The following is a 14,157-nucleotide window of genomic DNA, read 5'->3' on the forward strand; positions in this document are numbered from 1 at the left end:
GTAATTTTTTTATTAATGTAGGCATTTCTTTCGTTGTTGAGTGCTAGATATTATTTTATTCCTTTACAAGTTGGAGTTTGTTCTGACAGGCAGTTAAATTACTTGAGGATCAGTGTGGCCCACAGAGAGCTTGTTTTTAAGCTCTTATAAAGCAGATCTATAGTAGCCTTTACTTTAGGACTAATTTAGTCGCATTCCTAACACTTGACCCTTCTGGGGTCTCTGCTGAGTGGGATCTCTGTAATTCAATGAAGTCTCCCTACCCTATGGCTGGTGGACATTCAAATGATTCCCACTTCTGTGTAAGCTCTAGAAACTTTTTGGCTTACAGCTCTCTGGTAATTGTTCTTTTCCTGGAAATTATTCTTTGCTCCACCTTGTGGAGTTTTATCCTAACCACATAGTGACTGGTTTTTCAGACTCAAGGGACCCCTGTTCAGATTTCTGGAATTCTTTCTCTGTGAAATCCTCTCCTGTCTGTTCTCTGCCCCACATTCTGGCTGTTTGACCTCCCTGAACTCTGATTTATTTTGTCGCAATTTGGTGAGATTTCCAGAATCTGTTTGAATTCCCCTTCCCTGAACTGCAGTTCAGAAACTGCTTCCAGGCAGCAAGACTGAAGGATTATCCGACTTGCCCTCCCTGCTTCCCTTCTCTCAGGGGTCACAGTCCTGGGCGGTCCATAGTCCAGTGTCTGAACGCTGTTGTTTCACATGTTTTGTTCAGTTTTCTAGTGTTCTAGGTAATTTTGTACTGTTTTATTTTTCTCATGCCTATAAGTGTAAGTCCCTTTCAATGAGAACTAGAAAAAAAACAGAGATATTAAAAGTTGATGGGATTTTATTTGGGGATGGGAGTGCGGTAAAGAAAATTACAACAAGCCGTTTATTAGTATGAGTTCGTAGGCTTGAGACAGATGGGGCTAACCTGCAAATATATAAAAGACTTTCTTATAAAGAGAAGCAGAAATGAGCTGAGGTGATGCCCAGCAGGCAGATCTATAGGTGGGAAGGGCTGGGCCAATTGTTCTAAAACTCGAATGCAAAGAGAAACATTTGGGTGTTTGTTAAAAGGCAGATTCCATGCTTCCTGCAAGTGATCCCATGGGCCCCCCAATTTGTATTTTTAACAGGCACCCTAAGGTGGTACTGATGCAGTTGGTCTGTTGGCCATTCTTGAAGAAATACCAGCTGAGGATCCTAGGTAGGGAATCCTCATATGAACCCAGACAACTCCATCTCAGGCACACAGGTAGGGCCCTCTATGTGGATAAAAGGCTAGAAGAGGAATCATTATGGAGTGAAAAAAGAGATGTCAGAGAGGAAAGCAGTTGGCCTTCAGGACCAGGTAGAAGTGCAAGGGATAAGGAGAGTCGGAGCAAGAGGTGACAGGGTCTTGGGTACAAGAATTGCTTTCCCTTGGCCAGCCTGATAGACCGTCTATGGAAGGTGCACCTTGGGATGAGGTAGCCAAAGGCCTCCAACAGGGAAAGCCTCAGACACATGAGCAGGAGCAGCCCTGAAGGAAAACAGCTGGAGTCAAAACAGAATGAAAACCTCACTTTGCTGGCTGCATAACAGCAATGACAAACACTGATTTAGATGAACCTTTTGCCTCTGCAGTGATCTAGCCTTTCTCATGAAATACTCATGTCCATTTCAGTGAGCTCTCTAGGGACACAATTTCAGCTTTGTAGTGATTCACGGTGGGTTGTTATATTGGCCAAATTGCCTTAGTGCTGTATTGACGAGCTCAGTTGAAACAGAGAGCTGAGTTTATCTCTTCATCAGGGTTCCTAAAAGCCCAATCTCAGCAAGAATTCTAGATTCAGGTCGATTGAGCACTGTTCAGAATCCTTTATTAATTTCCTCTTGATGTATCACCAGCAAGAGTAAAATCTTCCTACCTCTGACCAAGCCTGCTAACCACCACTAGGGCTTAAAGCCCAAAGAGAAGAATTTCAACTCCAGATAAAGGAAATATACCAGAGGCATCCTTGGAGACAGGGAATGTGTACTCTGACGAGCAGGCTCACCGCACCGTCCCTCAGGGCAGGACATGCACTTGGACCAGTGGGGAAGGAGAAAACATGGAACTTTCATGTTAATTAATGACAGTAAAGAGTACAAGAACAGAGGTAAAACAATGGGGCAAAGTCTTCCTGGCTTAGTTTATGGTCTTTGGTGATTGAGAACAGCTCACAATGCCAAAATATGGCTCTGCTCAGAGGGACAGCCATGGAAGAAAGAAAATATCATTTCAATGAAGAACCAGCCTTCTGTGCAGGAAGTCAAGAAATCTCAATGTCTTGGGTCTTTTTAAGTTAATCACAGTTCTGTGGTGGGATATCTCAGAAGAGTCACGGAAACCTTATTCTTAAGAGGATCAATAAATTAAGAAGGAGAACTTCTTAAATGAAAAAGTTCACTTTGTAGAGAAGAAAACTGTTTTCAGTTAATGCATGGTTACTGAGTATCCACAGATTATTTTTCTTCTCTCTGTGAATGACAGCAGCATTTCCTAAATGAGTTTTGCCCAATATTCAACCTTTGGGATGCTCCACAGGCCAAAGAGTTCCATCTTCAAATTTCAGGGGAAAACTGCCTACTGTCTCTTCCTGTGGACAGTCATTATGCACATAGGCATATTAAAGATACTGGGTAGTCTTGTAGCATGGAAACTTACTTAATTAAAAACAAAAACTTCTTGAGTCCTAAACTCTTAATTGATAATGGAATCCTTTTTTAGATTATCCCTGATAACATCCCGAAGCTCTACTGAGCTCTGAAGCACCCTCAGAAGTGTTCATAAATACCACCAACAGAAAATGAATTGGACTCTTTCATGCTTGGTCAAAATATCATCAAAGTTTGACTTACACACCTATTAAGATGGCCAAAATAAAAAAAAATTACTGATAATGCCAGGTGTTGGAATACATGCAGAGCAATACAAACTCTCACCAATTGCTGATGAGAATGCAAAATGGTCTGGCCACTCTGGAAGACAGTTTGATGGTTTCTTAAAATGTGACATATCTGTGTGTGTGTGTGTGTGTGTGTGTGTGTGTGTGCTATATCACCCAACAAATCTACTTCAAAAAATTTTTAAATTTTTTTATTTGATACATAGTAATGTATATATATATATATAATAGTACATATTTTGGGGTAGATTTATGGGGTACTATTACAAACATGTAATAGTACATATTTATGGGCTACATATGATTTATGACATACTTATTTATGGGGTACATGCATAGAATGTGTAATGATCAAATCAGGGTACTTAAAATACTATTTAAGGTACAACAACAAAAACTTACATTCACACAAAAACTCATCTATGAATGTTCATAGCAGTTTTACTTATAATTGCCAAGAGCTTCAAACAATCCAAATGTTATTCAATGGGTGTATGAGTAAACACACTGTTGTACATGTGTACAATGGAATGCTACTAATTAATAAAAGAGCAAACTATTCATACACACAACATGGATGAATCTCAAATATATTGTGCTAGATGAAAAAATCCAAACCAAAAAGTTGCATATGGTGTGATTCTACTTATGTGACATTATCGGGGGAACCAGCCCCCAATATTTCAACGTAGATTCTTTTCTATTTTCTCTAAGTGTCAGCCAGTCTGAGAAATAAAGGGAAAGAGTACAAAAGAGAGAAATTTTAAAGCTGGGTGTCCGGGGGAGACATCGTATGTCAGCAGGTTCTGTGATGCCCCCTGAGCTGCAAAACCAGCAAGTTTTTATAGCGATTTTCAAAGGGGAGGGAGTGTATGAATAGGGTGTGGGTCACAGAGATCACATGCTTCAAAGGCAATAAAATAACACAAGGCAAATGGGCAGGGCAAGGTCACAAGGCCAGGGTGAAACTAGAATTGCTAATGAAGTTTCATGTCCCACTGTGCACGCATTGTCATTGATAAACATCTTAACAGGAAACAGGGTTCAAGAGCAGAGAACCGGTCTGACTAGAATTAGCCAGGCTGGAATTTCCTAATCCTAGCAAGCCTGGGGGCGCTGCAGGAGACCAGGGCGTGTTTCATCCCTACCTACAACTGCATAAGGCAGACACTCCCAGAGCGGCCATTTTAGAGGCCCCCCCTCCCCCAGGAATGCATTCTTTTCCCAGGGCTGTTAATTATTAATATTCCTTACTGGGGAAAGAATTCAGTGATATTTCTCTTACCCGTTTTCAGTAATAAGAGAAATATGACTCTGTCCTTCCCAGCTCCCAGGCAGTCAGACATAATAGTTATCTCCCTTGTTCCCTGAACATTGCTGTTATCCTGTTCTTTTCTCAAGGTGCCCAGATTTCATATTGTTCAAACACACATGCTTTACGAACAATTTGTGCCATTAACACAATCATCACAGGGTCCTGAGGCAACATACATCCTCAGCTTACGAAGATGACGGGATTAAGAGATTAAAGTAAAGACAGGCATAGGAAATTATAAGAGTACTGATTGGGGAAGTGATAAATGTCCATGAAATCTTCACAGTTTATGTTCAGAGACTGCAGTAAAGACAGGCATAAGAAATTATAAAAGTATTAATTTGGAGAACTAATAAATATCCATGAAATCTTCACAATTTATGTTCTTCTGCCATGGCTTCAGCCGGTCCCTCCGTTTGGGGTCCCTGACTTCCCGCAACATGACATTCTGGAAAAAGTGAAAATATAGGAACGGAGAACAGATAGGTGGTTGCCAGGGACAAGAGGGTCTGATTACACAGGGAAAGCAGAAGGGAATTCTTTTTTTTTTTTTTTTTGAGGCAGAGCTTCGCTCTTGTTGCCCAGGCTGGAGTGCAATGGCGTGATCTCGGCTCACTGCAACCTCCACCTCCCAGGTTCAAGTGATTCTCCTGTCTCAGCCTCCTGAGTAGCTGGGATTACAGGCACCTGCCACCATGCCCAGCTAATTTTTTGTGTTTTTAGTAGACACAGGGTTTCACTATGTTGGCCAGGCTGGTCTGGAGCTCCTGACCTCAGGCGATCCACCTGCTTTGGCCTCCAAAAGTGCTGGGATTACAGGTATGAGCCACTGAGCCTGGCCAGGAATTCTTTAAGGTGTTGAAATTGTTCTGTATCCTGCCTATGCTGTTAGTTTCAAGATTCTATGCACATGTAAAACTCATAAAACTTTACACCAAAAAAGTAGATTTTACTCTATGTAAGTTTTTAAAATTAAAATAAAAAGATGATGCTGTTGGCAATATTTATCTATGTAGGAGCATTTTAACCCAGTAATACCATTCTATGAATTTACCCTATGAGTAAGTTTCTGCAAGTACCTAAAGATTCATGTACCTGGTTACAGAGCAGAGAAAGTACAGAGGCTGCATCTGGCTCCCGCTCTCACAGCCATTGCAGTACGTTGAGCTCCATAGAGACAACACTGGGGCAAGGGAGAGCTGGACTTGCCAGACAGGCAATGGGCAACTCTGTGCCTCGCTGAGGAAAGATAACTAAACATGGTCAAGGGAGATCCTAAGAAGCCGAGAGGCAAAAATTTCATCATCTGCATTCTTTGTGCAAGCTTGTCAGGAGGAGCATAGGAAGAAGTACCCAGCTGCTCCAGTCAACTCCTCAGAGTTTGCTCAGAAGTGCTCAGAGAGGTGGAAGACCATATATGCTAACGAGAAAGGAAAATTTGAAGACATGGCAAAGGCAGACAAGACCTGTTATGAAAGAGAAATGAAAAGCCATATAACTTCCAAAGCGGAGAGAAAAAAGAAGGTCAAGAATCCCAATGCACCAAAGAGGCCTCCATGAGCCTTTTTCTTGTTCTGTTCTGAGTATCACCCCAAAATCACAGGAGAACATCCTGGCCTGTCCATTGGTGATGTTGCAAAGAAACTGGGAGAGATGTGGAATAACACTGCTGCAGATGACAAGCAGCCCTATGAAAAGAAGGCTGCAAAGCTAAAGGAAGAATACAGAAAGGATATTGCTGCATATTGAGCTAAAGGAAAGCCTGATGCAGCAAAAAAGGGAGTCGTCAAGCTGAAAAAGTGAGAAAAAAGAAGGAAGATGAAAAGGACAAGGAGGAAGAAGTTGAAGTGAATATGAAGAAGATGGCGATGGTGAATAAGTTGGTTCTAGCACAGTTTTCTTTTTCTTGTCTTTAAAGCATTTAACCCCCCTGTAAACAACTCACTCCTTTTAAAGAAAGACATTGAAATGGGAGGCTGTGTAAGATTTATTCTTAACTGTACAGTTTTTTTTTTTTGTATAGTTAACACATTACTGAATGTGTCTTTAGATAGCCCTGTCTTGGTGATATGTTCAATAGCCACTAACTTTGCCTGATACAGTATGGGGTTGTAAATTGGCATGGATATTTCAAGCAGGTTGTTGTTAGTGCACAGCACAAATTAGTAACATATGGGGATGGTAGTTTTTTCATCTTCGGTTGTTTCTGATGCAGCTTATATGAAATAATTGTTGTTCTGTTAATGAATACCACTCTGTAGCCGCAAAACAAAAAAAAAGTTGCAGTTTGTTTTGTTGACATTCTAAATGCTTCTAAGTAAATACAATTTTCTTTATTAATAAAATAAGATTAATTTAGCTGTGTATTCATTCATTTCATCATTGTTGGTAATAGTAAAACAAAAGAAGAAAGACAAGAAAAGAATCTAGGAGGAGTCCATACATACAGAACCACTTACTTATAATTATTATAAGTAAACTTCTAATAATAAAATACAAATCAGTCATAAATCAGAAAATCGTATTATCAAAATCAATGCCTTGATTTTGATCATCATAATGTAATTATGTAAGATATTAATGTTTATGGAATTTGGGGAAAGGTATATGGTAATTTTCTCTAATTTTTTTGTAAGTGAGAAATTAGCTTAAATGAAAAGTTTTAAAATACAGAAAAAATAAGAAACCATCATAATAAGATAGAAACTTACCAAAGTTCCTGTTTTTACACCCCAAGGGACGTAAGACACAGGAGACAAAGACCAGGGGCTGCCTAGGGTGGGAAATGTACTAAGAGATACCTTTGGGAGCTAAGCTATGAGGATGCAAAGGCCTAAGAATGATGCAATGGACCATGGAGCCTCGGGGAAGGGTGGGAGGGAGTAAGGGATAGGGAACTGCACGTTGGGTACAGTTTACACTGCTCAGGTGATGGGTGCACCAAAATCTTAGAAACTGCCATTAAAGAACTTATTCATGTTACCTAAATAAATAAATAAAAGGCTTACTGTTCAGAAAGAAAGAAAGGAAAGAAGGGAAGGGAAGGGAAGGGAAGGGAAGGGAAGGGAAGGGAAGGGAAGGGAAGGCTATGGCTGGGCGCCGTGGCTCACGCCTGTAATCCCAGCACTTTGGGAGGCCGAGGCGGGTGGATCACCTGAGGTCAGGAGTTTGAGACCAGGCTGACCAACATGGTGAAACCCCGTCTCTACTAAAAATACAAAAATTAGCCCGGTATGGTGGCATGTGCCGGTAATCCCATCTACTTGGGATTGCACTTCCCTGGGCAACAAGAGCGAAACTCCATCTCAAAAAAAAAAAAAAAAGAAAGAAAGAAATGAGAGAGAGATGGCTTAAAAGCACTTGTGCAAGGTAATGGAAGGATCTTAATTGGGAAACTGAGTATGCAGGAACTCTCTGTACTCTTCGCAACTTTTCTGTAAACCTCAAACTACTCTCAAATGACTATTATTATTACTGTTATTAAACAGCAAAAAAAAAAAAAAAAGAAAGAGAGAGAGATACCATCATAATGCTAGGATCCCAAAGGGGTATACTCTCAGTGCAAGAGCAAATCAGAAGTAAGCCTGCCCTCGCCCAGAGTAGACTATGAAGAAAATTGCTGTCTCATAAATTGGCATTATATGGATGGGAGAAAAAAACTCAGGGATTCATAACCTCATGGTAGTTCTCAGATAGTTTTGTAGCCCAAATCCATACTATTTTTATGGCTAGAAAAACTTCAAACTGAGTCTTTTTAAAAACCAGGTTCTGAGTTAATAGTGCCCATCTAGGCCAGGCACAGAGGCTCACGCCTGTAATCCCAGCACTTTGGTGGGCCAAGGCAGGTGGATTGCCTGAGGTCAGGAGTTTGAGAGCAGCCTGGCCAACATGGTGAAACCCCATCTCTATTAAAAATACAAAAATTAGCTGGGCATGGTAGCTGGCGCCTGAAATCCTAGCTACTTGGGAGGCTGAAACAGGAGAACGCTTGAACCTGGGAGGCAGAGTTTGCAGTGAGCCAAGATCGCGCCATTGCACTCCAGCCTGGGCAACAAGAACAAGACTCTATCTAAAAAAAAAAAAAAAAAAAAAAAATAGTGCCCATCTAGGAGATACATATCCTTCCTGAAGAAAACTACTTTCATCAGGGGACATAAAGAATTCCCACAAATAAAATTCCAACAAATATGAAGTCACAAAAAATATCACTTAATACCAAGAAAACAAATCTCCATGAGATGGACCCAGGAAAAACAACAAAATCAAATCCACAAGGACTTCTGAAATTTAAATTAGACATAGAACATAAAAGAATATATACAATATTTTTAAAGAATAAAAATGTTATATGGCCAAGATTTGGAAAATGAAAAACATAATAATTTTTTATTGTTGTTTTTTGAGACGGAGTTTGTCTGTCTCTGTCGCCCAGGCTGGAACCCAAGCTGGAGTGCAGTGGTACAATCTTGACTCACTGCAACTTCTGGTACAAGCGATTCTCATGCCTCAGCCTCTTGAGTAGCTGAGACTACAGGCATGTGCCACCATGCCCAGCTAATTTTTGTATTTTTAGTAGAGAGGGGCTTTGCCATATTGGTTAAGCTGGTTTCGAACTCCTAGCCTCAAGTGATCTGTCTGCCTCAGCCTCCCAAAGTGCTGGGATTATAGGTGTGAGCCACCGCACCCAGCCAAAACATGATAATCGAAATTAAAAACTCAATGTTGGTTTAACAGCAGATGAGACACAGATGAAGAGGGAATTCATGGAATGAAGAATAAATATGAAGAAATTACATAGAATGAGGTGTAAAGAACAAGAGACAAAATTTTGAATCAGGCATGGTGGTGCATACCTATAGTCCCAGCTACTCAGGAGGCTGAGATGGGAGGATCCCTTGAGCTCAAGAGTTCCAGACCAACCTGGGCAACATCATGAGATCCTGTCTCTAAAACAATTAATAAACACAAATAAATAAATGTTAAAAAATAGAATAACTGTTTTAATTTTAAAAATAAAAGAAATTTTGCAAGAATTTCAAATATGATGTGAAGGGTATTACACATACGTATGAATACCACTGAAGGCCATCTTGGAGGCCAGCTCCCACAATTGTGTCATTCAAGTCTTCTATATTCTTATTGATTCTTTTTACGTACTTGTTCTATCAGTCATTTAGAATGGAATGTTGACATTTGCAGCTGTGGTTGTGAATATATCTATTTCTTCTTTAGTTCCATCATGTTTTGCTTTATGTATTTTGGAGCTGTATTTTTCCATATCTACACACTTGGGGTTGTTATAGCTCCTTAAGGAATTGGCCCCTCCAACATTATAGAAAGACTCTTCTTATCCCTGGTAAAATTCCTGGTTTGGGATTTGACTTTGATGTTAATATAAGCACTCCTGCTTTGTTTACTGTTCTCATCCATTTACTTTTATCCTCTATATGTCTTTACATTTAAAGTGGGATCATCCACATCCCTTGGCTTGTGACTCCCTTCCACCATTTTCAAAGCTGGCAACAGTGGGCAGAGTCCTTTTTATGGAGCCATTTCTCTGGTTCTCAGCGGCCAGGAAGTGTTCTCCACTCTTAAGCACTCATGTGATTAGATTGGGTCCACCTGGATAATCCAGGCTACTCTCCCCAGCACAAGACCCTTAACCTGGAGGACCTCAACCTCTTCAAAGAGCTTTATGCATGACTGAGTAGTCTAACCTTTCTCTCTTTCTGAGGTCTTAGCACAAGACTGTGAAGCCACACCTTTGATTTAGCACATTTGAAATTCAGTCCCCTGGTTGCTTTATAACCTATAACCTTGAAAAAATTATTATTTTGTAGATTACCTGGATTTTTCTTGTCAGGTAGGAGTGACATGTTCTTGCAGTATCCTAAGCAACTGTGGAAACTCTACTTACTATTTCATAAAAGCATTTTTTAAGAAACAAGAAAAAAAAGGGGAGAACATTATTGATTGTGAGGTGAGTGAGGGTAATTGCTAGTCATATAACTGAGAAGTTGGTTCAAGACATCCAAATACATAGAGGGAAAGATAAGACCTGTGATGGACTTCATTTTTTTACTTTTCGATTAAAAACAGAAAAAGCCAATGTCCAAAGATATGATTCCTGGTTAAAGCATCCCCAGGCCCTCACAAAAAAAATTGGCATATTTGATACCCTCTGATAAGCAAGATAAATGGTCTCTGGGGTACCCTCAGCTCAGCTGACCTCCATTACCAGTCATTAGCACAATGTGGTCAGAGATTAACTCAGCACATTTTTCTCCTTCCCACCACCATGGACATCACCACCATCCGAAGGCCGAGGCCAGGGCAACTCCAGCATTTACAATAAACGGCAATATGTATTGGGAGCTAGCAAAATCAATCCAAAAGTCTAGGGGGAAAAAGAAGGTATCTTCCTTGGGTCCTGTCTCTTGCCCTAAACGGAGATAAAACATGTTTCTAGTTCAATACTTGAAAGGGCAGGGATTTGTCTCTGTCACAGAACTGGAGACTTGGAAGAAACTCCAAATATAACTCCTCACCCTGGGCAAAACCAGCATAAAGTGATTTGTGGAGCATCTGTCAAGACCAGGAAGTGTGCCCTACATATATATGGAGAAGATGTGTTTGTCCCTTGAGTCTGGGCTGAGCCTATGTATAAGAACTATTTATTCATTTATATGGTATCTGTTCCTGTTATTTTTTTGACATAGTTAATAAAACGAACTAAAACTTATATAAAAGATTTTAGTTATTACATTATCTCAAGTAATTTCTACATGGTGGGGTTTTTTGTTTATTTTGTTAGAACTCCTGAGATGCTGTTGGGTCAAGCCAAAAAATCAAAGAAACAGCATCAAAAATGAAAGAGCAAGTTTAGTCTCTGCCAAGCTCACTCCTCTCCTACAAGTTGGAGGGTGGGGAGCTGGCATAAAACCAATACGTACTTCTCTCCCATCGGTGTGGAAATTTTTTTGTTTTCTTAGCATTAACACATCTGCTGAAAATACCTCACGCTAGGAAGACTGTCTTCTCACAGAAGTCCTGAGGGATACGTGATCTTGTACATATGTTTACAAAATTGAGGCCAACAAAGTATGAGGGTATTTGAGGTCACTTGGTTCTGTGCACAGCAATCATCTGGAGGCTGTGTCTTTGGTGCCTGTTTAAGTCTGGCCTTGCATGGGAGTCCCAGAGGAGCAAGAAAAGCAGGACAAACAAGATACAGAAGACTCTGGCATCCCTGTGACGTCATGAAGGGTCTGTTTGCTGCTGCCCAGAGTAAGTTGGCTTCACTGTTCAAGTTCTGGTCCAGTGCCTGTAGGAAGAACACATGCCCTGTAAATGAGGAAGAGAGGGCCTGTTGTCTGCCAAGGTCTAGCTGCACATGAACCTGAATCCTAACACAACCCAGCAAGATTAATATTGTATCACACTGGGCCAACACCAAAACCAGCTCATAAAGGTTAAGTAACTTGTTTAAGGTCACACAGCCAGTAAGTAGCAAAGCAAGGATTCGACCCCATTAAAACCTTCCCTCCTTTGAGGGCACCACACTGCCCTCAGAGAGACACATCCTGAATTAGGTTGTGTCCACCCTCACCCTGGGAAGCAGCTCTACCTGATAGATAGAAAAGTGGAATACAATTGACTCTTGAGCAATAGGGGTTTAAACTGTGCAAGTCCACTTACATGTGAATTTTTTTTCAATAAAATTTATACCAAGTTCACCTGCCTCCCTTTCCACCTCCTCACCTCTTCTCCCCCAGTACCCCTGAGACAGCAAGACCAACCCCTCCTTTTCCTCCTCCTGCTCAGCCTATGCAACATGAGGATGAAGGCCTTGATGATGATGATCCGCTTCCACTTAGTGAAGAGTAAATATATTTTATCTTCCTTATGATTTTCTTTTCTTTTTTTCTGAGATGGAGTCTTGCTTTGGTGCCCAGGCTGAAGTGCAGTGGCTCAATCTCGGCTCACTATAACCTCTGCCTCCTGGGTTCAAGCGACTCTCGTGCCTCAGCCTCCTGGGTAGCTGGGATTACAGGCACCTGCCACCATGCCTGGCTAATTTTTGTATTGTTAGTAGAGACAGGGTTTCACCATGTTGGCCAGGCTGGTCTTGAACTCCTGATCCACCCACCTCAGCCTCCCAAAGTACTGGGATTATAGGCTGAGCCACCACGCCTGGCCTGTTTTTTGGTTTTTTTGAGACTGGGTCTCACTCTGTCACCCAAGCAGGAATGCAGTGATGTGAACATAGCTCACTGTAGCCTCAACTTCCCGGGCTCAAGTGATCCTCCTGCTTCAGCCTCCCAAGTAGCTGAGACTACAGGCACAGGCCACCATGCCTGGCCCTGGTGTGTGTTATACCCTGAGAGCTGGTGGCTCAGTAGGGCTTGGCAGTTTTGCAGCGTGGTGAATATATGCAGAGACATACATCAGCCAGTCAAGTTCAATTCCAGCTCTGCCTCTCCAGCTGGGGGCCTTTGGGCAAGGCCTCACTTGAGTTTCCTCCAGCGTAGACTGTAGATATTAACAAGATTCACCTAATAGGCCTAAGGGAGTGAGTGGGCTAAAGGAGATAATCCACAGAGCCGCCTGTGCAGAGCAATGCATGATAAATATTAGCTATCTTCATTTTTCTTCCTTGCATTTACCATCATTTGCAATTGCAAATTCATTTGTGTGATTATTTGACTAATAACTGTCTTTTTCACTAAAAGACATGCCTGGTGAAGCCAGGGACTGTGTCTGTTTTGCTCACCAGTGTATCTTCAGTGACTCCCAAGCAGAGTCTGACACCCAGTACATGATTGTCAAATGTGTAGTGAATAGGTAAAGGCATGAGGAATAGAAGGCACTTAATACATGTTTGTTGGATTGTAAAAGAACAAAATGCTCTGGAAATGGCTGGTAATGTTTTTTGACCTTGGTGCTGGTTACAACTTGTGACATTGTAAAATATATATTTGGTCTTTATCCCGTTTCCTGGCATTTAACTCTTAAAATCCTTGAAATCTCCAAAGGGATGCATTTTTGTATGCTTATGTTGACTGATAGCTTTAGGATGGGGCCCAGTCAGGTCACCAGAAAGAACAAGGTATAATTAGAGGGCTGGGACTTTCAGCCCCACCCCCTAACCCCTGGAGAGGGGAGAGGGGCTGAAGGTCAAGCTGATGGCCAATGACCAATGACTTAATCAATCATGCCTACCTAATGAAGTTTTCATAAACCCAAAAAGGGCAGGGTTCTAGGAGCTTCCAGATAGCTGAACACATGAAGGTTCCTGGAGGGTTGCATGCCCAGAGAGGGCATGGAAGCTCTGTGCCCCTTCCCCCATACCTCACCCTACGCATCTCTCTGTCAGTATCCTTTGTAATATCCTTTATAATAGACTGCTAAACATAAGTTAGTGTTTCCCTGAATTCTATGAGCCGCTCCAGCAAATTAGCTGAACTCAAAGAGGTGTCATGGGAACCCCAACTTGAAGCTGGTGGGTCAGAGTTCCAGAAGCCCAGACTTGAGACTGGTGTCTGGGGTGGGGGGCAGTCTTGGGGACTGAGCCCTCAATCTGTGGGGTCTGATGCTCTCTCCAGGTAGACAGTGTGGGAATTGAATTGGAGGACACCCAGTTGGTGTCCACTACAGAACCGATGGCTTGCTTGGTGGTAGGAAGAAATCCCCTCCACATTGGGTCGCATTAAATTGTTGTGATGTAAGAGAGAAGAAACTTCCACTCGCGTCCGTGTGAAGAGACCACCAAACAGGCTTTGTGTGAGCAACATGGCTGTTTATTTCACCTGGGTGCAGGCGGGCTGAGTCCGAAAAGAGAGTCAGCTAAGGGAGATAGGGGTGGGGCCGTTTTATAAGATTTGGGCAGGTAAAGGAAAATTACAGTCAAAGGGGG

At 41.7% G+C, this 14,157-nt stretch overlaps 1 pseudogene; it reads left to right on the top strand.

The window, feature by feature from the left end:
* The first annotated feature begins 5,500 nt into the window (after positions 1-5,500).
* On the top strand, positions 5,501-11,802 carry LOC100969218 (high mobility group protein B1-like; annotated as a pseudogene).
* The last annotated feature ends 2,355 nt before the right edge of the window (positions 11,803-14,157 follow it).

This window comes from Pan paniscus, chromosome 1 (genome assembly GCF_029289425.2).
Source record: "Pan paniscus chromosome 1, NHGRI_mPanPan1-v2.0_pri, whole genome shotgun sequence".
NCBI classification, from domain to species: domain Eukaryota; kingdom Metazoa; phylum Chordata; class Mammalia; order Primates; family Hominidae; genus Pan; species Pan paniscus.